Source organism: Notolabrus celidotus, chromosome 18 (genome assembly GCF_009762535.1).
Source record: "Notolabrus celidotus isolate fNotCel1 chromosome 18, fNotCel1.pri, whole genome shotgun sequence".
Classification (NCBI taxonomy): Eukaryota; Metazoa; Chordata; class Actinopteri; order Labriformes; family Labridae; genus Notolabrus; species Notolabrus celidotus.
Genome location: NC_048289.1, coordinates 28,262,964 through 28,290,000, shown reverse-complemented (window position 1 = coordinate 28,290,000; position 27,037 = coordinate 28,262,964). Strand labels below are relative to the sequence as shown.

At 41.8% G+C, this 27,037-nt stretch overlaps 1 protein-coding gene across 2 annotated transcripts in view; it reads left to right on the top strand.

Moving 5' to 3' along the window:
• Nucleotides 1–27,037, top strand: part of thrab (thyroid hormone receptor alpha b) — a 482,714-nt gene that overhangs the window by 348,589 nt on the left and 107,088 nt on the right. For both annotated transcript variants that reach the window (XM_034707682.1, XM_034707683.1), the window contains one exon: nt 8,748–8,810. The gene's annotated coding sequence lies outside the window, so the exon portion shown is untranslated. The remainder of the gene's footprint in view (nt 1–8,747; nt 8,811–27,037) is intronic.

The following is a 27,037-nucleotide window of genomic DNA, read 5'->3' as shown; positions in this document are numbered from 1 at the left end:
GTTTGAGTCCCAGCATGGACGAAGTTTGGAAAGTGGACTGGTGGCTGGAGAGGTGCTGGTTCACTTGCCTGGACACTGCCGAGGTGCCCTTGAGCAAGGCACTGAACCCCCAACTGCTCGGGGTGCACTGATTGATGGCAGCATCTCTCCCTGAGCATGCTCACTGCATGTGCATGATTGTATGCATACACCAAAAACTGTGTGTGTAGCATGTCCAAAAAATAGCACGAGTGAAAAAATTGAAGTACCTTTCTTTCTTCTTCTTCTTATATCTCTGTTTCTCTGCTTAGTTTCCATCAGCAGTGCTCACATGCTATCACACAGTATCTTCACAACCCAACATGCAGCTGCACAATCTATACATCCCACTAATTTTAGAGTTAATAAGCGTATTCAAATCTCAGGAGTCGTTTATTCTCCTGATGAGTCTTTTTATACATGATCGCGTACGCTCCTAATCGCTCACAACATGAACGTACAAATGATTGCGGGCTTCCACACGCGTGTAATCATGTGTACACAGACATGTGCAAATTAAACATTTATACACTGCATATACAATCCAACCTTCCATTCCATCGTTATGTTTTTTCCCAGTCGAACATCCTGCCGAGGTCGTATAAACATGCAAACGGCGAACTCGACCCCTTGCACTGTGATAAAGAAACGATCAATCTGCATCCTCTTTAATGTAAATAACAACATCCAACACCGTAAACCACCCCGTATTAATTATCCTGCAGTGGCTGTTAGGTGACAGACTACAGTGTTCACCAGCATTTAAACAGCCTTGCGTGGCACCCATTCAAGCTCTATTAATTAAACATAGACACCAACAATGACATGTGCCCGTTCTCCAAACACTGTGCATGGCAGTTAATAAAGATAACCTCAGGCTTTTGACTAATGAGCAAGGTAATTATATAGCCACATAGAATGTGATTAGCTGAACCGTACAGAGGTCGGGGAGGGGACACACACACACACATGCACATATATGAGAGACTGTGAGTGAAGAGAAGCAGCAGGATGGCTCCAATCCTCCCCCCCTGGTCCCCTAAGGTCCCATGTTATTTTAATGTTTCCCATCTGACAGCAGCCATGCATGTCCAGCTCTGTGTGAGAAGCCAGCGTCGCCGCTCCGTCTCCCTGTGTTACCTCGCGTGATCATGTCTGTGTGTGTGTGTGTGTGTGTTTGAGCGTGACACACAAGGGAACACGCCAAGCTATCTAGGTTATCTATTTAGACTCCTTGTTTAGTGGCAGAGGAGCCTCCAGGGACGTGATTATGAGTCACCATTCTCAAGTTTGAATCCTCTCCGTGTTTCCTTGTTGGCTTTTTCACGGCGCTGAGATAAATAATTACAACTTACCGTGGGATAATTCATAGGAACAGTGATCTGCAGGATTGAACACAACCTTGCAGCTGGTCGACTTTTTAATGCTCTCCTGCAGAATTATTCACATTTTTATGTTGATGGGCTCCTTTTGCCACAGGGTTTTTTGTGCATATGTAACACAGCAACCTTGGAGCATGCATTGAATGTGGATTCCACGTACAGTCCCCTTCAAAAGTATTGGAACAGTGAGGCCAATTCCCTTATTTTTGCTGTAGACTGGAAACATTTGGGTTTGACACCGAAAGATGAACATAACATGAGACAAGAGATCAACATTTCAGCTTTTATTTCCAGGTATTTACATCTGGATCTGATACACAACTTAGAAGATAGCATTATTTGTAAAGGAACAGCACATTTTTAGGTGAGCAAAACTATTGGAACAGATACACTTAAAATAGATTCAAGTGAATAAGACTTAAAGCTGGGGTTGGCAGTCTCGGAAAACTAGCATGAATTTGAATGTAGCATGTCCTCATGACTCCGTCTAACCCCTCCCCTCCTCCCTCAGAGCTCCTCCAAAACGACGCCCCCCCCGCTCACATGCACGAGCGCCACTGACTTGCGACCATATGATGGTGACTGATTCAAAACCGGTCCTCACAATAACATTATCATAGTGAAAGTTAAAAACACAAACAATCATGGCTGCTGTTAGTACTCACAACTGTCATGCTTGCATTATCCAGTTGTACCGGTGACACGATATCAGGAGAAAAGTTATAACACATATATAATACTGTAACAGCTCTACTGTTTGTTAAACATGTTCAGTGTAGATGTTCTTAATTCCTACAGTGTTGACAGTCAGTGAAGGCATCAGGAGAGGTGTAGAGAGAGGGAGAGAGGAGAGACAAGTGGAGAAGTTTATCATTCATTCAAACATTGATTGTTGTTTTGTTGGTTGTCGTGATCACGGCCGACAGTGACCGGTTAGTAAAGATCAACGTGTTCACGAATCGGCTCGTCATCCCTACAGCGTCCGGACAGACGCTACAGTACATCTACATTTTCTGTAGGACTTAGTAAATGTCATTCATTCTTCTGCTTGTCAGAGCCCCGTGGTGAGAGCTTTTTAGACTCTGATCCGGACTACAGTCCTGAGCAAAGCACCTCATCGGGTCAGAGGGGACAGGCCCGAGGTCGAGCGAGAAGGGCAGTCAGTAGAGTCAGGGGAAGCAGAGGCAGGAGACGGAGACTCGGAGTGCACGCCGGGGACATGTACGGGCAGGAGGCGGGCAGAACGGCAAGACGGGATTTGATTGGTTTAAAATTTTGGCACCCAAAAAACGGTGATTGGTTGGTGTTTTCCCAGGTTTACTCCGGCTGTAGATAGCAGCTTTTCTTCGCTCTTTTTTAAGAACACATTATGTATTGATTGCCATCAGGACATAAAGATCATTTTAACCAGTATAACAAAAAGTGTATCTAAATCTGATTACCAACCCCAGCTTTAATATTTTGTTGCAAATCCTTTGCCTGCAATAACTGCATCAAGCCTGTGACCCAATGACGTCACCAAACTTTTGCATTCTTCTTTTGTGATGCTTTTCCAGGCTTTCACTGCAGCCTCTTTCAGTTGTTGTTTGTTTTGGGGGGTTACTCCCTTCAGTCTCCTCTTTAGCAGGTAAAATGCATGCTCTATAGGGTTTAAGTCTGGAGATTGACTTGGCCAGTTTAAAAGCTTCCACTTTTTGCCCCTGATGAACTCCTTTGTTGTATTTGCAGTGTGTTTGGGGTTATTATCTTGCTGCATGAAGAAGGATCTCCCGATCAGTTTGGTTGCATATTTCTTTAAAATTGGCAGAAAGAATGTTTCTATAGACTGCCGAGTTCATTTTGCTGCTGCCATCATGTGTTACATCATCATTGAAGATTAATCATTCACCAACAAACTACACTAGAAGATGCAAACCACTCATTAGCATAAAGAATAGGAAGGCCAGACTGGATTTTGCCAAAAAGTGCAAAGATGAGCCTCAGAAATTCTGAGACAAAGTTTTATGGACTGATGAGACAAAGATGAACCTTCACCAAAGTGATGGAAAGGCTAAAGTTTGGAGAAAGGAAGGATCTGCTCATGATCCCAAACATACAAGCTCATCTGTGAAATGTCATGGCTTGGGCTCGCATGGCTTCTTCTGCGACGGGATCATTAACCTTCATTGATATTCCTTCATACAGGAAATCTGTGTCACAAATATCTTCCAGCTGATGAGCTTCAGATGTGGAGCAGTTTCATGGATTAATGCTGGTAATAGGTTATGGTTCGTTGCTGCTGCTTGCCATCATTATACCAGCTTCACAAATAATGCATAGGTTTTCAAACGCGCGGTAAATAACATCCCGATGGGGGTGCTGAATTTAGAGCTCTGGCTCAAACTTCAATGACATCAAAGCCCCACACGCTTGCTTTATAGCCCAATTACACATTGGAGATAAAAAACTCTACAATAGAAAGTTTCTGCTCTAAACAAAAGCGCAAACTCCTCCTGATTGTGTTGATTTATAATTAAAGTCTCAGATATGACATCCGGTGATGGCTCCACTTTTTATTGTGGAGGATTTGGCGCCGGCTGCACGTGCAGGTGCTGGAATCTAAAAGGGAAATAAGCTAAATATGTCATGTTGCTGTTGGCAATTCATTAATAATTATTAAACACTCTCTTTTCGGAATCATTTATTCACTCTATCGCTGCACATCCATGGAGACTTTCATATTATACTCTTTCACTGGAAGTGGTGGGATGCAAAAGAGGCGTTGTGCAAACATAAAAGAGAATGTTTAAAAAAGTTCAGTTACACAAAGAGCTGCCTCATTTAGTTGCTCAAACAATCCTTACTTATACATATTTGCTCTGGGCAATGTAAAGGAAAACTCCACCTCGAATTTTCCTCTCCTTTCTCTTTAATGATGTTTTTAAAACCTCTGGATGATGTCGAGGTTCTCTCCCCCATAGTCGACTAATAGTCGAATGTTTGTTGTTTTTCCTTATTGACCCAAAGTCTGCATGATGGTGACCGCATGACAATATTACGCATAACCCTTTACAATTAAGAGACTCGCAGCTTAAAGTAAAAGGGACAACAGAATATTATAAGTATAAAATTAGATTTTTTAAATCTATATTGCAAAAACAACGAGGTGATGAAGGAGAGAAAACTCAAATAAGGCCACCATCCATTAAACATGGAACAACGCGCCACTATAGAATAAGGAATCAGGAGATATTTAAACAGTGTTCACACAGTGGAGAGCAGCACTGCAGAGGGTAGTTTGTCCAACTTAAGAATAAACATTTGTATAATGTTCAAAATCAAACCTGAACCAGCTAAAGCTGTCTTTGAGAATATCCTCTCTGATGGTGTGGAGGTGGATGGGATGCTGTGGATTGTTTTTGAGGCTTCAGACAGCTTTGGGTATCCCTCCTCGTTCTTTTGGCCCCGTACAGTTTTTGTGTGGTCCGGTAATCCTTGATCTCACAGCCCTCTTCATGAAGCTGCTCCTCATCTTCATCACTAGTTTTTAGGATCAACTGAAGTTTCATTTCCTGACATTTTGAGCTGCCATGAATGTAGAAAGATTTAAAGGCCAGCTGAGGTACGTCTGCTCCACAGGTCCCCTCTAAATGGGAGAGTCCACCTTTAATTACCAGGGGAGATTTAATTACCACTTTAAGGAGATTTAACACTTCAAGAGCTGTTCTCAGAATTACATTAAATAAGTTTATATTTATATCAAAATAGGATATATGAGACACTATTTTTACGGGAAACAGGAAAATAATGTAAAATTAGACATTGAGCACCCCCATGGTTTGAATGGAATGATCCATGTTTCATATGCAAATATTCGACTATGAGATTGGCAGTCGACTAAGACTCGTCAGAATGAATTGTCAAATATTCCACTATTTGAGGTCACCCCTACTTTATTTATCCTGGGGGGGAAATTTGTTGGGTTTTCACACCTCAACTCAAGTGAAATACGATCTGGTGATAACACAGAGTGTTTTATTCTGAAAATTAACCGGATGTTTTCATTTTGTTTTGGTGAAACCTGACTTCCTGTCCCGCTCCATCTGCTTTGTTGAGATTGATGCGTCGTACTCCGGCATACGGCAAAAATAGCAGTCTTGCAGAACTGATCCAGAGGGCTCTGACCTGCCTGACACAACGGAGCGGATCCAGTGGAAGTTAACACATTGACTAGAATAGAAACCTATCAGATCCGGTGCTGTGACGGATCTAAGACAGATCTAGTGGAATTTGGACTTCATTTTCAAGAACATGTCTTGGAAATTCACACACCGAAACATCAGTCAACCTAAAACCCACTTTGGAATCAATATATATTTCCCCTTTTATTAAAAATAAAGATGTTGTCTCACAAAAATTTAAACCTCAAGGACAGCTGAGCTCTGTTTTGGGAGAAACAGGCAGCATGTGGAGAAAATGACAACAGCATTCAAAAAATGGAGGGCATGCGAACGCAGCATGTTGCATTCATGTCCCACTTAGTCTAAACTGGACACCCAATGATTAATGTCCCTGTCATCGTGGATTCATCAGATATCTTGTTTCTGTTTCGATAGGAAGGGAGAGGCAGAAATGTTAAACACTGCATTCCACCATGTTTTCATTAATATTACAATGAACCCCAAATATAGCAACTCAAACAACCTCCGTCTCCTTGCAGTTGAAACGTCGACTCGGTCCTGATTTAAAATAACTCATGCAATACAACTGTGTTTACACGCTGTCCCGTGATACAGGTCTGAAGTCGTGGGAACTCTGTTTGCATTCTCTGAAAGTTCTCATACTTGAAAACCGACTTTCAGATATCAAACATCCTCAGAAAGGATCACACCTCGTTCACACAGCATCGTCTCAAGACTGATTTAAACAAGCATCCTGTGTGAGTTCTGCCTTACAGTGTTAAAGTGAGGTGTCACATTTGAACTTCTTGGAATATCTCACTGCTGACACTAAATCACTTTGATGGAAAGTTTCTGGTATTGTTGTTGATCCTGACAAAGTTCAACATCGCAAAGACTGTGGAGAAGAAGGATGGAGAAACGGTGATGTCACCCGTTCGTTCAGATTAACTCTAAATCTGAATATAGTCCAGAAAATGAGCACACACTGTTTTAAAGAAGTCTCTTTGAAGCTGGCTCAACCTAACTTTCAACCTATACACAGGTTAGGAGGTGGAGCTGAGGTGAGCTTTGGTCTACAGGCACACAGGTACAACAAACCTGCCTGACGGTCAAATCAGCCACGCCTGTTATTATGCAAATATATTCATATATAATAGGCTAATTTACAATATATATGTGATATAATATATATAATAATCAATCTGACTTAATTTGTAAAGCACTTCTCATACTATAGAAAAATCTAATTAATAAAAAATACAAAAAATAGAAGACCCTCTATCCCAATTCAACCAATTAAGGACAAGATATGTAACTTAAAATTAAAAAAAAAAAATTATAATAATAATATAATAATTTAACAAAATTAAAATGTAAAAATACATAATAATAATTATAATTAAAAATTAAGCAAATATATAATAATAATAATAATAATGATAATAATTTTTGTTTAAATTAGAAAATACATAATAATAATAATAATAATAACAATAATAATAATTTTACAAATAGAAAATACATAATAATAATAATAATAATAACAATAATAATAATTTTACAAATAAAAAATACATAATAATAATAATAATAACGATAATAATAATAATATTAATAAAAATAATAATAATAATAATAATAATAATAATAATAATAATAAGTAAAATAAAAAAGAAGCTGCTTACTAATCATTTTTAAGTTTATGATAATAACGAATATGTTATAGAAATTAATTCCCTGTACAGTGTCCATAAAAAAATAAATTACCATAACTCTGTTTTATACTAGACGGCTTTGCAATCTAAGCTTCCTACAACACCTTGTATCCTTGTATCCTTGTGTCCTTGGACCCTTCATTCAGATAAGGACACCAGCTTAGTGGGAAATAATCAAAGAGAAATCTGGCATAATAACAAAGAAGCCTTCTTCTTCCAGGACTTGTGCACAGGTCAGTTTCATGTTTCAGTATGAAGGATCAGGATCCTAAATGTCTGGCTGCATTGTAAAGAAGGGAAATATGAATCTGTCAGCATGTCGATAAGCTTTCAGCTGCTGCCCATCAAACCTGAGAAACATGTCATCCTGCTCTACACAGAGCACACAATTCGACTCACTTCCTTTGCCCACTGACATCAAAGGTTAGCGTAATAGCTCCTAGCTGTGTCTAACACACAGCATCCCACCACCTCCACCCCCTCTACACCTCTGTGCAGCTCTAGGAATCCAACATGCATGAGACCCCTCAAGCTGTCATATTTGAGTCAGCGGACAGAGATGGTTTTGAGTCACCATCCTCCTCTGCTGCCACTGCAGATGCATGCACATGCTGCAGATGCTGCACGCAGGTCTACGGTGATTGAGGTTTGTGCAGTCTCTCCCAGCCTCACTCTTTGTGTTTGTGTTTGGTTATCGTCCAGAGAATAAGATCACAGATACACGCAGCTGTACAAGGTGTCTGGATTAGCTCACCCTCTCAGATAAGAGTCGAATCATTCCAAGTAGATCACCACTCCCTGGCACTGAAAGGAGTCAGATGTGGCGGCTCAGCTGATTACGGTGCCTCCTCTTGGAAACCTCCCGCTGGAGGGTTTCCAGGCACGCCCGACTGGGATAGACCCAGGACACGATGGGATTATACGGGCTGGACTGTTAGGTGTGCTGGGATGGCAAAATATGCTGAGACACAAAAACAGAGAGTTTGAACTATTCTGCAGGGTTTCACTCTGACTGTGTTTAAAGGCTGCGTCTGATGTGCTCACAGGAAGGTCAAAGGTCAGCTTCACTTTAACATCATGATATCCTGAAAACACTTTTATAGCCATGTTTTCCATCACACCCTGAAGAGTCTGTGTTCAGAGCTCAAGTTTGGCAGTGAGGAGTGAGTTATCAAGCAGGACGAGTTTCTCTCCTTTAGATAATTCTCTTTTGATGTAATGTTTTGACCTCATGTCTGATATTGGAGCAGGGTGAGCAAATAAGCTTCTGTTTTCTGTTAAAGTACTGTTTATACAGAGAAATTCTACAACCAGGGCATTGCAACCTTTTTAATTCAACAAAATTCTGCACAAACAATCACACATATTGTTTAAAGCTTCCCTTTAGAGCAATGGTTCCCAAATGTTTAAGTCCAGGACACTAAAAGACTGGAAACCCCCACTTTACTGAGGTCTTTAATTCTGTCTTACAGCTGCATCCAAGAGGCAACAGGCCAACCGGAAAGACCTACACACATCTTTGTGAGTTGAAAAAGGTAAGAAACAACATCATTTTCTCTGGGGTCTTGTTGTGGCAATAAAGTAAAGAGGAAAACTGATTTGAAAAATATATTTTTGCATGGTTTTATCTGAAATTTAGCTACAATTTTTATTGTTACAATGTTATACCGTTACATTTAGCAGATGCTTTTATCCATAGTGACGTACATACAAGAACAAGAACAACACAAGCAAAGATCTAGACAAGAGGGAACAAGATCAGTACGAGTAAACAAGTGCTTCAAGTCCATTTGGGTGCAGGTACTGCCAGGCAGTTTAAAGGCAATGCACAAAAGTAAATAAGGAACATCTACAATGAAGCAACCAAACAATTTAAGACCTTCCATTATCATCATCAACAATTAACTTGTCATCACCTCAATAATGACCAAAGTACCAAGTGCTGGGTCTCTCCAGAGCTGAACGCAGATTCCCAGAGTAGAGCAGGACAGTGTGAGTCAACTGTAGCTGGAAGACATGATCTGCCCCTGGAGACAACAGTGGAGAACAGTCTAGCTAAGTGCATAGTGCTTCCTAAAGAGCTGGGTCTTTAGCTGTCTTTTGAAAGTAGAGAGGGACTCTGCAGATCGAATGGAGTTTGACAATTCTGTGTATTGTATTTTATTTTTTTTACAAAAAATGATAAAATAAGAAAGAAAGAAAGAAAGAAAGGTACTTTATTAATCCCCAGAGGGAAAATTAAATTTTTTGGACATGCTACACACACACACACAGTATATAGATACAATCATGCACACACATGCAGTGAACATGCTTAGGGAGAGATGTCAGAGTGAGGATGCTGCCATCAACCAGCGCACCCCGAGCAGTTGGGGGTTTGGTGCCTTGCTCAAGGGCACCTCGGCAGTGCCCGGGCAAGTGAACCAGCACCTCTCCAGCCACCAGTCCACTTGCCAAACTTCGTCCATACTGGGACTCAAACCGGCGACCCTTCGGTTCCCAAGCCAAGTCCCTATGGCCCCAAATATGCAATTTTAGATGATGCAAAAAATGTATTAGTTTTTTTACGGCATGTTGCGACCCCTCCATCAGTGTCTCATGACCCCCCAGGGGGACACTTTGGGAACCACTGCTTAAAGCTGGGGTTGGCAGTCTCGGAAAACTAGCATGAATTTGAATGTAGCATGTTCTCATGACTCCGTCTAACCCCTCCCCTCCTCCCTCAGAGCTCCACCAAAACGACGCCCCCCCGCTCACATGCACGAGCGCCGCTGACTTGCGACCATATGATGGTGACTGATTCAAAACCGGTCCTCACCAAAACATTATCATAGTGAAAGTTAAAAACACAAACAAACATGGCTGCTGTTAGTACTCACAACTGTCATTCTAGCATTATCCAGTTGTACTGGTGACACGATATCAGAAGAAAAGTTATAACACATATATAATACTGTAACAGCTCTACTGTTTGTTAAACGTGTTCAGTGTAGATGCTCTTAATTCCTACTGTGTTGACAGTCAGTGAAGGCATCAGGAGAGGTGTAGAGTGTGTGAGCTGGAGAGAGGAGAGACAAGAGGAGAAGTTCTTCATTCATTCAAACATTGATTGTTGTTTTGTTGGTTGGCGTGATCACGGCTGACAGTGACCGGTTATTAAAGATCAACGTGTTCACGAATCGGCTCGTCATCACTACAGCGTCCAGACAGACGCTACAGTACATCTACATTTTCTGTAGGACTTAGTAAATGTCATTAATTCTTCTGCTTGTTGGTGAGAGCTTTTTAGACTCTGATCCGGACTACAGTCCTGAGCAAAGCACCTCATCAGGTCAGAGGGGACAGGCCCGAGGTCGAGCGAGAGGGGCAGCCAGTAGAGTCAGGGGAAGCAGAGGCAGGAGACGGGGACTCAGAGTACACGCCGGGGAAATGTACGCGCAGGAGGTGGGCAGAACGGCAAGACAGGATTTGATTGGTTTAAATTTTTGGCACCCAAAAAAGGCTGATTGGTTGGTGTTTTCCCAGGTTTACTCCGGCTGTAGATAGCAGCTTTTCTTCGCTCTTTTTTAAGAACACATCATGTATTGATTACCATCAGGACATTAAGATCATTTTAACCAGTATAACAAAAAGTGTATCTAAATCTGATTACCAACCCCAGCTTTAAGATAATGGAATTTTTGGGGCGGCCAGTTTTGCAAAGCGATGTCAGGCCCCACTCTCTCTATCCACTATCTTGTCTCTAAAGAAATGCCCCAAAATAACTCCAATATTCTGACATTTCTGTTCAAACCTGTGTGTGAAGTTTTTCATGCCACAGTCCGAACCCTCCTGGCTCCCGCTCTGCTGCCACACATTCCAGCAGTAAGGTAGCAACCGCTCTCTCCTCCTCCTCCTCCTCCTCCTCCTCCTCCTCCTCCTCCTCCTCAGTGTCCTCACATTCCTCTCCTCTTGGATACCCTGGCCTCCGACTCACATGACCTTATAAATGAAATCGTAAACGCTAACATGAAGAGCCTCCAAGTTTCTCTCTGTACTATAATGAGCTGTTTGTGACGTCCTTTGTTGTGGACTCATGCACACACACACACACACACGTGGGTCAGTTCAGGACGCTGACCAGTTCACACTGGAACCTGATATTAGCCAAATTTATAAAACAGGCTTGCCGTGTGAACGAGTCCCGGGTAGCCTGATGTAGGCTTGACAGGATCAATTCATATGGGCTAAATAGAGGGTGTGTTATAGATTATGTTCTATATCTGATTTGTCCTCCAGCAACCTTTTTTGTGTATATCATGTTTCCATTTCCAAGCATCGGGGGAGCGGTTACATAACGTCACGAAACAAAACAGAAATTTAAGATGCAATGTTAAAGAAAGGAAGAAAAATGACCGGTTCCCACCCTGGATTGTCTCGCTCCCTGCGTGATGTGTAACCGTGGCAGGCGTGTGACAAAAGGAGCGGGAAGACGGATCACCGTGCGATCGGGAGGAGAGCACAAATGAAAAGTAGGAGGCCACCAGCAGGAAGAGCATGCTACTCAATTATATTATTGATGGCTCTGCAGCGACCTGTAGATCTCCCTGATATGAGCTCTGCTGGCATGTTCACATTAATCGACGGCCCATTAGTGTAATGACAGGTCACATGAGCTCCGGGCAGCTGCTGCAGGCCTGCTGCTGGTGATAAGGCTGCAGGAGCGGCATGGGTGTGTTACGTCTGAGCAGACTTGAGACCACTTTAAGATTTATTCTGTCATCTTTTTATTTTGTTACATCTCTTTTATGGGGGACTTTGATGGCTTTTTAATGGCCGCAGATTCCAATTGGATTAAATTATGTCACAAAGTGCCTTCTGCAGAAGTGCAAGACATTGATCAAAATACAAATTAAAGCCTTGTTTATTTTTATTGCTCCATAAAACTGTTTAAAGATGATCTCCCAGACTCAGAGAGATGCTTCATCCTAATGGATTTGATGTAAAATAACTGCAGAAGCTCAAAGCCGGCTGTTCTTTGTGCAGTGAAAAGCGAAGGTCTCTGTCCCTGCTGTCATGAAGCTGCGGTGACATTATTGAGTTAAGCTATGTGTCACTACAAACAGACGTCTGTAGAGGTTTGATGTTTGTAGAATCAAGTTTATATGATGATCTTAAGCAAACACTGATCATCAGAGAGAGCCGTACAGTCGGTTTGTTACATAACACTTAGGTGTGCAGAGAGACGGAGCGTCTGAAGGATCTGAAGACATCAGAACATTGAATACTGTACTCTATGCAGGCGGTCTGTAACCCTCAAGAAACCTACACGACTGCATGTCTTAAAAACTTCAACATAACACATAAAACATCTCAAGCTTGTCTTTAACTCAATGTTTTAGTGTTTGCTGTGTGAGAACAGAATCTAAAGGTGCATTTCAACCAAGAGTTCCTGGGTCTTTTAGCCCCCAGGACTACTTTACCTGGAACTAAAAGGTTCCTGTGCCCCCCATTGTTGTCTGCGTTTCAACAGCGGGCTGAACAGTTAGCCTGTTAGCATGAAGAGACTCAGCTGGCGCTGTTTTAGATGGTGCTTTATTTCATCACAGATGGATTCACTGAATCAACACGTGAGAGGAGATAAGCGCGAGTAGCAAAGACGTTTCAACACGGCTTTAAAATCCTTTTGAACTCAGAAAGCCGTGGCAGAGATCGGCCGGTGTTTTGGTTTAAACAGCGACCCTGTTAACTGGAGACTCAGCCGGATGCATCCCTCATAAACGTCTTTAGACTATCATTAAATATCTGATGAGGATATTTTGAAATCTTAATAAAAACTAAACTAGTTTGCATTCCCAGGAACTCCCTCTGTGTTTCAACAGCTGTGTAAACTCCACAAACACTGACACGTTCAGCTGAAGGTCTCCAGTTTACAGGGTCACTTCTAAAACCGGAACACCGGGGAGAGACGCATTCACGGTGTGCTAAGAGAAGACTACTGTTACAAGCTGCTAAATCAAGAGAATCACAGCTTCTTCTTTTGAAAAGTACACACACATACAAAAAAGATAGAACAAATAAAAACTAATGAAACAAAGAGAAATCAAGTGAATCACAGATGGAAAAAACAATGACTGTGAATGGTTTTGGGAAAAATTTGAAACAAAAAAATTGACAAAAAAAAAAGTTTGAAAAAAAAAATATTTGAAATCTTTTTTTGACAAAATAAATAGTTTGACAAAAAAAAATTGAAATTAAAAAAAATAATAATAATTTGACAAGAAAAAATGTGAAAAAAATTTTTTTTGAAAAAGAACATTTTTTTTTCAAATTTTCTTTTTTTTGAAAAAAATAAAATTTGACAAAAAAACATTGACAAAAAAGTTGACCCGGAGCCTGTCGAAAAAATAAATGTTCCTCAAATTTGAAATTGTGCTCGCAAAGCAGAAACAACTTGAAAAAAAGTGAAAATTTTGCGCCTGCGGTTGAAAACATGTAAAAAGCAAAGAATGAATCAACACGTGAGAGGAGATAAGCGCGAGTAGCAAAGACGTTTCAACACGGCTTTAAAATCCTTTTGAACTCAAAAAGCCGTGGCAGAGATCAGCCGGTGTTTTGGTTTAAACAGCGACCCTGTTAACTGGAGACTCAGCCGGATGCATCCCTCATAAACGTCTTTAGACTATCATTAAATATCTGATGAGGATATTTTGAAATCTTAATAAAAACTAAACTAGTTTGCCAGGAACTCCCTCTGTGTTTCAACAGCTGTGTAAACTCCACAAAAACTGACACATTCAGCTGAAGGTCTCCAGTTTACAGGGTTACTTTTAAAACCGGAACATCGGGGAGAGACGCATTCACGGTGGGCTGAGAAAAGACTACTGTTACAAGCTGCTAAATCAAGAGAATCACAGCTTCTTCTTTTGAAAAGTACACACACATACAAAAAAGATAGAACAAATAAAAACTAATGAAAGAAAGAGAAATCAAGGGAATCACAGATGGGAAAAACAATGACTGTGAATGGTTTTTGGAAAAATTTGAAACAAAAAAATTGACAAAAAAAAATGTTTGAAAAAAAAAAAAGTTTGATTTTTTTTTTGACAAAATAAATAATTTGACAAAAAAAATTGAAATTTGAAAAAAAAAAAATTGACAAGAAAAAATTTGAAAAAAAAAATATGACAAGAAAAAATTGGACAAGAATTTTTTTTTTTTTTTTTTTTTTTTTCTTTGAAATTTTTTTTTTTTTAATTAAATTTGCTACTGCTACAAGCTGCTAAATCAAGAGAATCACAGCTTCTTCTTTTGAAAAGTACACACACATACAAAAAAGAGAGAACAAATAAAAACTAATGAAAGAAAGAGAAATCAAGTGAATCACAGATGTGTGTGATGTTATTGTGGACAGCGGGCGGAATAAAAACACTGCGGTTAATCTACCAATCAGACATGTTCACCATTGCAGGCCCCGCCCCCTGAAAGACCAGGGACCTTTGAGAAGTACTACCCCCCTAGCAGGGGCTTTTTAGGGGGGGAGATTTTACCCCTGAACTAAATTTAGACCCTGGGTCCACCGGTTGAAACGCACTTAGTTCCAGGGCAAAGTTCCTCCGGTTGAAAAACACCTTAAGATTTGGAAATAAGTAAAGAAATGACAAAACATTCTGCAACAACAGAACCAGATTTCATAGAGACCGGCTATTTCTGCTGTAAAATTAGAAGTAGAGAATGAAACGAGTGAGTCAGAGCTGAATGAAAAGAGGAAGCTTTTTGGAAAGATGTCAAAGGCTGTTTCATATCATTAAGAAAAAGGCCACTTTGAATAAAGAAATAAAAGACGTATCACGTTCATGTCACGTAGTTTCCACCACCTGGATGGTAGAATACTTAATTGGTCATTTCCCAGATTTCATTAAATGTGAAATGTGTCTGCAGCGGGGTCAGGGCATCGACACTGATCTCCTGTCCTCTGATAAAAGGCAGAACATGTGAGAGAGACTAATTGGATTTTTCTTCTTTTAAAAATAAATGACTTTACAGTCGACCTTTTTGAAAGTCGACGAAAAGAAACAAACGCAGAAAGAACAAAACAAGAATCTGACGTCAGCCGTCCTCAGGTAACTCTGTCCTCCACATGGCCTTGCTGAGGGATTTAACCGAGTCAGTGTCAGCCTGCAGTGTGTCCACATACTGTACATACTCTAAACACACAGCCACACTCTGTGTGTGTGTGTGTGTGTGTGTGTGTGTGTGTGTGTGTGTGTGTGTGTGTGTGTGTGTGTGTGTGTGTGTGTGTGTTCCATACTGGACGACCCTGAATGTCTTGCTGTTCCGGCTCTGTCAAAGGCTTCGTCATGAAGACTCACGCGATGTGAATGTCAGGACATGAACATCTCTACATGCTGTGTGCACAGCAGTACAGGATGTTTATCATGAATTCTTTAGATGGCAGCGAGTGTTTCACATGTCTTCAGCCCCTCTCTATCTCTGCCCTCATCTTCCTCTTTCTTCTGCAAGGCTTCCCCTTTTTTTCCTTCCTTTATCTCCGTCCCCTCGCTGGATGTTGAATCAGCTGTTTCAGCTGCAGAAACTGAGCTCAGGGATAGATTCTGTGAGCCATACTTCATGTCAGATTCGTATTTAGTGAGTTGTTTTCAGAAGGAGTTCTGTGTTTCAGAGGAGAAATGCTGAAAGTGCATTAGTGACTCATTATTCCTTGAACATCCTGAAGCAGGCGCATTGATTTGAAGTGTATGGATTTGCTTTTTCAGAAAGAGGCACATTTAAATGTCAATTCCATCTCAGATCTGTGATGCCAGGAAGTGATTTAACAATTAATTTAAATCCTAGAAGAGAAGTTGTTTTAATAACTACGATGTGTTATCTCAACTTCCTTTTTTAAACTTATTTCAGCCTTCAAAATCTACTGTCTGTAAACTGTCAGAGCTAACACTCTCTAGAAAAAAATTTAAGTGTATTGCTTCAATTGTACTTGTTTTGCACAAGTCATAACAAATGGACGATCTTAACGATAAGAGGCTTAAAAAATTGAAAAAAGTTTTTAACATTTTAAATATTTTATTTTAAGTATTTCATTTAATATTTTGATTTAATTATTATATTTTATATTTTGATTTAAACATCTTATTTCATATTTTGTTTTAATTATTAATTTATATAAATATTTAATATAAATATTATTTTTTAATTATTCAAATTATTTTATTGTATATTTTGATTTAAACATATTCTTTTATATTTTATCTTTATTTTAATATTTAATAATATAAAATATATTTTTTTAAATTTTAATTTAATTTGAATTTTTTTTTATATATAAACATACAATTTTTGTGAAGAATTAACAGAGTTTGAATTTGTAAAATCAATCAATCAAAGTTTATTTTTACAACAAATTTCATAGGAATCAAAATGAAAGTCAAATTGATTTCCAATGCGGCTGAAAAAATAAAAAAAAATAACATATTGAATATAAAAAATGGATTTAGGCTGGAGATAAACCAAATTATTTAAAGAAAAAAATAGAGCAATAAAAACCTGAATAGTCAAAATAAATAGTGATACATAGAAAGATAAACAGCATTTAAGTAGTGATAGAAGCATAAGAGGTTAGAATGAAAGATAAAGATCATTAAAATCAATTTAATAAATATTCATATAATATACTTTTAAAACAACACGTCAAAGTCAGACTGTAGAGGCTGAAAGCAGCTTCACCAGATGTTTCTGTTCTTGTTTGTGGAAGAGAGAAGAGTCCGAGGATCTGAGGGGCCTCCAGGTTCAAAAACCAAAACCAGTTTTCTTAAAGATTGTTCAGGGACTTCTGAACTACTTCAAGAAATGTACGATAAACAACCTGCAGCCAGTGTAAAGATTTAAAAAGTTTGTGCTCTTCTTCTGTCTGTGTCAGAAATCCTGCTGCAGGGTTTTGCAGCAGGGTCCTGGTTCAGCCCCCTGTGGCCTGTGAAGCAGGTCTTCAGTCTTCAGTCTTCAAACTCTCACATCCTGCTCCGCTCAGAGAAATGTTTGATTTGTCTCTCTGCAAACTACACAACCATCTCCAGTAATCCTTCATCACAATGTGTCACATCTCCACGTGTTCAGAGCTGGTTGGACTCGTTCGTCTGAAAATAGAATGAAAAAAAATCATCGCTAAAAATAGAGTGATCATTGAGGAGTAATGAAACAACAGCTGAGATCAAACCCTCCGTGACACACGCAGCTCCTTATGTCTGTGTTATGAGCTTCATTCAGCTGCAGTAAGCTTCGTTTGCAGGAGAATCTACCATCCAACACAACCCTCTGCCCGGCTAAAGTAGAACAAATCCTCCACACGCTGCCCGAGCTTTGTGTCCCATGGCAACATATCATCTCCCTTTTATTTCTGCGCCTGTGATGCAGAGCGAGCGCCACGGTCAGATGTAGACCACAGATCCCAGTAGTCCTGCGTTCCAGCGCGGGGCTTAATGGAGCTAGGCAGAGCTTATCCACTATTTATGTCACTTGGGTTCTCCTGTAACACACTGAAGAATAATAACCCTCCAGTGAACTTTATTCCCACAGATATGAGTTAACTGAGTCTTTGAAACAATAAAGGACACTTTTGATCTCAGGTTTTAAGTCTTTAAGGCGGCGGTGGCGATGGCGGCGGCGGCGGCGGCGGCGGCGGCTGCGTCCCGTTTGACTAATGATGCGGCTGCAGGCTGTGCGCTAGATATCAGAGCTGCTTTTACACACAGCGCGGCCCAGAATATCCAGTCACAGCGGTTAATTTGACTTAGAGTGACAGCAGGTTTTCACTTTGATGTCTTGGTGGAGTCAGATTACCGGATGAAGGAATCACTTCTTTGAAACAATGGATTCCTCTCCCTCCTTGGCTCTACATTGTGCATTTCTATCCTTTGGTGAAACACTTGGGAATTTACTTTTGGTATGTTTGCAATGCGTGGTATGTATTTGATATGTTCACATGTTTGCATCCTCGCCCTCCTTCTCTGAACGTTTGATGAATGCACTATAGATACATCAAACAAGCTCAGTCCATCCAGAAACAACACCTGCATGTCTATATGTGCATTAAAACAGGTTTGCCTTGCTTCAGTTTTCCCTCCTGTTCAAACTGTCCGTTAAAAGATCCTTCTCTTAAATGTTTAAGTGACAGGAACAAGATCCTACAAAATCTACCAATCAGTCTTAATTTATATAGCGCCAAATCCCAACAAATATTATCCTCAGACTCTTTCCAAACAGAGCAGGTCTAGACCGTACTCTATGTTCTATTATTAACAAAGACCCAACATCAAGACAGGATAAGATCCAGTCCCATCTTACACACAGGACTCAGTCTGATCTCATCTTAATCCACCATGAGCAGAGCACTTTGCAGCATTTAGCAAGTTACAGTGGCAAGGACAAACTTCCTTTAACAGGCAGAAACCTCCAGCAGGACCAGACTCATGTTAGACACACATCTGCTGAGACCGTGTTGGAGAGAGGGATAGAGGGAGATGAAGAGAGAGAGAGATGATAGTGATGAGACGGATAGTAGTAGTTGTAGAAGATGGAGTCTGGAACGTCCACAGGTCTATGGTTAGTAACTTTAACGGGACAGGAAGAGTTAAAGTAAGTGATAGGGGGGAGAGAGGGAAAGACAGGATCCGATATGCTAGTTCTAAGCCTATAGCAGCATAACTAAGAGCTGGTCCAAGCCTTAGCCAGCTCTAACTATAGGCTTTATCAAAAAGCCTACTCTTGCATGTAGAGAGGGTGTCTGCCTCCTGGATCCTGACTGGCAGATGATTCCAAAGGATAGGTGCCTGATAGCTGAAGGCTCGACCTCCCATACTAGACAGACATCTGCTGAGACAGAGTTGGAGAGAGGGATAGAGGGAGATGAAGAGAGAGAGAGATGATAGTGGGGAGACGGATAGTAGTAGTTGTAGCAGCTGGAGTCTGGCATGTCCACAGCAGCAGGACCCTACGAGACAAGGGAGCTCAGGGACTCCAGAAAGGTCTATGGTTAATAACTTTAATGGGACAGGCAGAGAGAGGAGAGAGAGGGAAAGACAGGATCCCAGTCTGCCAGTTCTAAGCCTATAGCAGCTCTAACTAAGAGCTGGTCCAAGCCTGATCCAGCTCAAGCTGATCAAGCTTTATCAAAAAGGAAAGTTTGACGCCTACTCTTAAAAGTAGAGAGGGTGTCTGCCTCCCGGATCCTGACTGGTAGATGATTCCAAAGAAGAGGTGCCTAATAGCTGAAGGCTCTGCTTCCCTTACTTCCAACAGATTTCCAACAGTCTTTTAATTGTAATATTTCTGGAGGCATTGTTTAATGGAAAAGGAAAGCTGAAGAGAGACAGGAGCACTGGGAGCACTGGGGGAAATAGTGGGGGGGTGATTCAGTTGCAAAGAGCCTGCTGGGTTCAATTCAGACCCGGGTCAGTACAGGTAGGACTCTCTGCTGGGTTGTGTTCGCAGCAGGCTGAGCAAAGACAGAAAGAAGCACCAGAAGTCCCGCTCCCAGGAAACTTTCCCAGCTCCTCCTGGGGGATTTCAAGGGATTCCCGCACCAGATGGGATCTGAATCCCTTCAGCGTATTTAGGGGGTTTATCCGAAGGTCTCCTACCAGGTGGATATACCTGGAAAACCTCCAAAACAAGCCCCCCCAAGAGGCGTCCTGATCAGACGCACCAACCACCTCACCTGGTTGCTTTGGGTGGAGCAGCTTTTCTCTGAGTTCCCTGCAGATATCTGAGCTCTGTGACCTTTCTCTGAGGCTGCAGCTCAGCAGAGGAACACCATGAGACAGTTTTGTGAGACGCTGATTCAGATAGATGTAAAATATGATCGCATGTTGGACGAGTATGGATTTTGTTCCCTGTCTGCAACCGTTCAAAAAAGCCTTTGTCTCTGAACAGCGGTGTGAACAGGAGGACTGCAACTGTTCCTCATTCACCTGCTTTTAAAAACAACAGTGAGGCGTTGGACTGCTTCATTGTTCTGCGCAGACTGACTGAGTAAAGATTTTCTCCTTTCACTCTAATGATTTGAGCCCATGGTCTTTGTGGTGCTATTGTTGTGCATGCAGCAGCCGAAGACTCAAAGATATTCAGTCTGTCATCATGTAAGAGAGTCAATCAGCGGTTAGAAAGGACTGTATAGACACGATCGATCTTGTTGTTTAAAGTCGTTTTTGCTTCTTTAAAGGCCCTGGAAACATAAATGGAATATTTAAAATTCACATAGAATATCAAAATTAAATGTGTGACAAGCTTCAACAAAAATCTGAGTGAAAATAAACATCCACAACTATGAAAACACTCTGTTCAAAGGTCAAGAGAGAGTTCACAGCCTGCATGTTTGAGCCGTCTGACTCTGAATCTAAAGACATCAAAACTCCAGAATCTGAAAATCATTCATTTCAAATGATCACTGAGGGCTGAGTCACAAAATACTTCAGAATCAGGACTTCTATCATTTATTAGTTTTATCACTCCGTAGTCTCCGGGGCATCAGGACCATGGGACGCCCAGAGCAGAGGAGGCTGAAGTAGAGTACGTGCACGCAGAGGAGCTCGGCTCTGGGTGTCAGACTGAGCTGTTTGGGGAAAGTTAGTGGACCGGTCCTAGGGAAAGTTCGGGAACCTGTACTGGGAAAATTTAGTGAACCGGTCCTGGGGATATTAGTGAACTGGTCCTGGGGAAATTTAGTGTACCGGTCCTGGGGAAAGTTAGTGAACTGGTCCTGGGGAAAGTTAGTGAACCGGTCCTGGGGAAAGTTAGTGAACCGGTCCTGGGGAAAGTTAGTGAACCGGTCCTGAGGAAAGTTAGTCAACCAGTCCTGGGGAAAGTTAGTGTACCGGTCCTGGGGAAAGTTAGTGAACTGGTCCTGGGGAAAGTTAGTGAACCGGTCCTGGGGAAAGTTAGTGAACTGGTCCTGGGGAAAGTTAGTGGACCAGTCCTGGGGAAAGTTAGTGAACCGGTCCTGGGGAAAGTTAGTGAACTGGTCCTGGGGAACCAGTCCTGGGGAAAGTTAGTGAACCAGCCCTGGGGAACCAGTCCTGGGGAAAGTTAGTGGACCGGCCCTGGGGACAGTTAGTGAACTAGTCCTGGGGAAAGTTAGTGAACTGGTCCTGGGGAACCAGTCCTGGGGAAAGTTAGTGGACCGGTCCTGGGGAAAGTTAGTGAACCGGTCCTGGGGAAAGTTAGTGAACCGGTCCTGGGGAACCAGTCCTGGGGAAAGTTAGTGGACCGGTCCTGGGGAAAGTTAGTGAATTGGTCCTGGGGAACCAGTCCTGGGGAAAGTTAGTGGACTGGTCCTGGGGAAAGTTAGCGAACCGGTCCTGGGCAAAGTTAGTGAACTTGTCCTGAGGGAAATGAGCGGAGCATATGCAGGACTGCTTTAGCCACTCGGCCGTGGCTTAACTCAACCACGTCCCAAAACTTCCCCAAATTCACCACAGTTAGGGAAATAGAAGCATGACAACAAGCTGTCATCTTCACTGGTGGATGTGCAGACAGAGACACACGAGCACAGCGGTGCAAAGAGCAGAGAGACAGCTGTACAGATGGATTACAGGCAGTAGGTGATTAGCAAACAAGCTAACAGCTAAGACAACAGTGAGGGGAGCTGGCTGAGATGTCAGGAGACGGTCTGAGCAGAAGCGGGGTAGTTCTGTTGAACATGTGTGGACGTGACTCAGTGTTTCATTTCTGATTGGTTGGATATTTATTACGTAATAAATATCAGGTTAAACCAGCCCCCTTAAAACCCAGTGTGAAAACGTGTTAAAAAACTTAATTGAACATATTTGAAAGTTGAGTTCTAATATGTTGACTTAGTTTTTAGTATTTACATGTGGTTTGAAATATCATAGGTAGACTGTTTTGGTTGATTTGGGTTCCCAGGAGCTTTAAGACATCAGTTTCTGTTTCAGTCTGATCCACAACCCCCTAAAATCTCCTCACAGGAGCCTTGACCTCATTTCTGGGTTCAGTGAAGCAGCTACAAGTACAAAATAAATCACAGCTTGTTCATTCGCGGAAAGATGAAGGTGACGGATCGATAGGAAAAATGTAGGACAGGTTAAAGGTGTCCCGAAACTTGTGCTGAGCACGTAGAGATGCAGACAAGTCGTGTATGTGGAAAGTTGTGACAGACGGCATTCCTTCCCCTATTGTGAACACGTATGTGTGTGCAGGCCTGCATGCAGCCATACATAATGTAAATCAAACATACACAGATCATGGTGTGAAGTCGACCATGCAGCAGACATTCTATCTCCACCGTCTTTGTTTGTCTCCTCCAGGCCTTCATCCTTCGCTTCTCCTTACATACCCCCCTCTGTTGACTCGTGTCCTCTTTGATGCCATGCAGCCCGTGGGTGAGGGCGCAGAGGGGTCAGCGGGGCAAATTAACACGAATAATAGAGATTTTCTATACGAGAGAAAGAGACATTGTGTGCGTGGGTTGCTCTTGATTATCTCGTGGCCTCAAACAGCCTGCAGAGGAGCCGTGAACTTCAGCTCACTGAACCTTTTCATGCGTTCATACAGTATGCATGGGTGTGCTCCGGGATGCACGCTTGTCTCATGTCGGCGTCCATGTCTGATATGAGCGGTTGAATGTATGTTTGTGTATGTCATGCTGTTTTGCACACAGGTTCTGTGAAGTGTGAAGGAGCCCTCGCCGCCATCTGTAACGGCTGCTCTGTATCTGGTCGAACAGGACCGTCCCGCTACGGTTCATTTTCATTCTCCCTCCCCGTCGAGCGGCACATATGCAGTGCCAGCTCCCCCCTGAGGGCGAAAAACTGCTCAGACAAGAACTAACTAAGCGCACATAATGTTCCATTTGTCAAGAGGCTTTTCATCCAACATACAGGTTAATAAAAGCTCAAACTGAAGATTCGCTTCATGTGCAGTTTTCCCTTATCCCCGGACGGTGTTAATATTTTACATTACTACGTGATTCTGTTTCATTATCATCCAAATCTAATTATTTTTTATGTGTTTTGTTCAAACTTTCAATTATATCTCTCTGCTGAAATTCTTAAAACCTCTGAGACTCGGATGAACCGGAGCCAAACCGAGTAACGATGGTGGTTTAATGGTCAGCGCTGAAACACTGTGCAGCATTAGCATGAGGAGAGAAGAGCTGTAAGTTTGCATGCTGCTTTCATTAAGTCCAGCAGAATCCACCAGAGTTAAAACCCACCAGTCAAACAACAGAAGCAGAAGTTAAAGGAATTAAAGTTAGGGCGGCCATGAATACATTTTTTATGAGTAGGACAAAATGTGTTTGATTTCATTTTAATGTTTCTATAGGAAGTATGTAAAGTCTGGTATATCTGCCTGTCCAGTCATGATTGTATCAATGAAAGCCAAATGGTAAGCTCCAGTCTTAATATATGAAGCCCATGCGGAAGTGTTATAAACTGCAGTTCATCCAGCGGCCACTTGGGGCTGGCTGCAGAAACACAGGAAACCACATACACACCCATTCAAAGAAGACAATCTTTACAGCAGAAATAATAAACATGTTTACAGCCTGGTTAAAAAAAACAGTTTAAATCTGAGTAGGTCATTTCTCTATCAACACACACTGTATGAGGGGTATTTTTGAAGATATTAAACTTACAAGTTTTGCCCAAATAAGGACATGGCTGACTTGATTGACAGGTGAGCACGGTGTAGCTGTTAGCAAAAAAGGCTAAAAATCAGCTCCTTTACCTCACACTAGCTCAGACGATGTTTTGTGAGTTCAGCATTTCCAATATGGCACCTGCCGACGATTGGCTCCAAAACAGCTCTCAGGAACAGATGGGTGACGTCACGGATACTACGTCCATTTTTTATACAGTCTATGATTAAAGTCCAGAGTAGGGATGCACCGATCCTACTTTTTAGGTCCCAATACCTGGACTTTGGTATCCGCCGATACCGATGCTAGCCGATCCGATCCTGGTATTGATTTAACAATCTCTAATGGGAGGATAGAATCATGTTTTGGCAACTTCAGGCTTTTCTGACTTGATGGTGAACTGTACCTGGGTTCCAAGTACTAAACCAGAGGCTAGAATCCCTTCATTTCAAGGATCCGGAACAATTAAATCCAAAAACCTGTCTGTTTTTTCACACTTTGAATCCACTAATAGAAGGTTTCTTCCTTCCTCCTTTGCAGTCGGCTACAGCGGACGTAAACTTCTTCCTTTGGGCTTCCATTATATTTTTCAGTACAACTGTCATCCGTTGAAACATTACCGCTGCACATGTTGCAGGTTTCTGGTGGAGTTGTTAGCAAAAGAAGCGTGACATGCACTTAAACTGCAGAGCCTCTGTAGTTATCCTCCATCATGCTCCACCGGGCAAAAATGCACAGATCGGCCCTTTGTCACTGATATCCGATCTAGCCTTTTGAGTCCGATCTAGCCGATATCCGATACCAGGATCGGATCAGTGCATCCCTAGTCCAGAGTTTGTTGAAATGTGTCGATCTTATTCGAGAGAATGCATCATTTAGGAAGAAATAGGTTGTTGGTAGATCGTAAAGTTTGCAAAGTAACTAAAGCCTTGCTACTAGGTTCAGTCCCGGAAATATTTAGAAAATTCTAGAGAGTGCAAAGCTTCTGGAGATTCTTATTGAGCAACATCTACCAGATGTTTGAAAGCATTTGGCACTAATACTAACTTGTCAGACCAATAATAACACTGCTATATAGCACATCTCTCCAGTGTTAGCTTCTCTTCACTGGCTCCCAATAAAATATAGAATATAATTTAAAATCCTTCTTTTAACCTACAAAGCCTTTAAAAATCAGGCACCCTCATATCTTAAAGAGCTCATAGTGCCCTATTACCCCTCTAGAACTCTACGCTCCCAACATGCAGGCTTGCTTGTTGCACCTAAAATCTCTAAAAGTAGTATGGGAGGTAGAACCTTCAGTTATCAGGCCCCTCTCCTTTTGGAATCATCTACCAGTCAAGGTCCGGGAGGCAGACACCCTCTCTACTTTTAAGAGTAGGCTTCAAACGTTCCTTTTTGATAAAGCTTATAATTAAAGCTGGCTCAAGCTTGGACCAGCTTTTGTTATGCTGCTATAGGCTTGGACTACCGGGGGAACTGGCGCACTAACACACTGGGATCCTAGCTCACCCCCTTCCCCCCAACCCCCTCATCACTTACTTTTACTCTGCCTGTCCCATTAAAGTTACTAACCATAGACCTTTCTGGAGTCCCTGAGCACCATTATCTCGTAGATTCCTCTGAGCTACCTTAGACTTCCTCCTGATGCAGACGTTCTGGACTCCAGCTGATACGAACGTACTGGACTCCAGGGGCAACAGCTTCTACTACTCGTCTCATCACTATCACCTCTCTCTCTTACTCCCCTCTATCTGTCTTTCCAGACCCAACTCAGTCAAGGCATGATGGCTGTCTAACATGAGTCTGGTCCTGCTGGAGGTTTCTGCCTGTTAAAAGGAAGTTTTTCCTCACCACTGTAACTAGCTAAATACTGTGATGTGCAATGCTCATGATGGATTAAGGTGGGGTCAGACTGAGTCTTACCCTGTCTTGAAGTTGGGTCTCTGTTCATAATTTGACATAGACTGGTCTAGACCTCCTATGTTTGTAAAAGCGTCCTGAGATAACGTTTGTTGTGATTTGGCGCTATACAAATAAAGATTGATTGATTGATTGATTGATAAAAGGCATGAGTAAGTAAGGCAGATTGTAGTTCATCTCCAAAATTGATCTTTCAGATGTTTTACAGCATCACAGGAATCACTTACAGTAAGCTGTAATAAAAGGCTGACACGCTTTAAGATGTTTTGCTCTGGATGTTGAAAGGATTCGGTCACACACCCGGCTCATGGAGCGAACTTAATGGGTTTGTTTTTTAAGTTGTGTCTGTTTTCAGTAAGAAAATGTAATCCAAATGTGAGCTGCTGGATTTCAAAATCTAGTGTGAAATTTATAAAGTGTCATAATCGTTTGTCATCTTATTTTTCGGGTTGGCCACACATTGTTCCAACAGTTTACTCCCACAGAGCCTTGCAAACTAATCCAGAAATGACTTGGCGTGATAGCAGCCTTGTTCGGCCTTCAAAGTCTGCTGAAAAAAGAAAATGATGCAAAGAAACAACAGAAGAAGAAAAAGGCCTTGGTGTGTGAGTGTGATTTTGAAAAAGCTAGATTGACATCCGGATGGACTTAAGTGTTTGTCTGCCTCGATCCAAGGACGGATTCAGACGTCTTCATGTGAGCGCTGAAAAGGCAAGCGCACACACACGTTTGTCCCCTCCGCTCTCAGAGAGGTTGATTTGCTTGTTGTTGCTTCACTTGGAGGTTTGACCTTCACTGTGCCGAGTGATGTATGCGACACCTGGAGCTGAGTGCCGTTTCCACATTCATCTGCTGCAGGGGGGAGAAATGTCGCCATGCCCGCCTTAAATCAGAGCGCAGCGCATACACTGAGAAATGGACTGCTCGGTAAAGTAGGTGACACATGTCTGCAGGGGATGTTCAACAAAAGCAATAAGATTAACTTTGCAACCTCAAAATCCAACCTGACACGGTCTAAATGTAAATACAGTATGATATAGAGCGTGCACAGTCACATGGACGTGGATACAGTGAATCAGATGTAGCTGTGGAGTGATCACACGTACTGTACGACCACAGATAGCCTGTTATATAGCCCCAACACTTATTTTATAGAGTCTACCCCATCATTACGCAGATTCCAGCTCACCA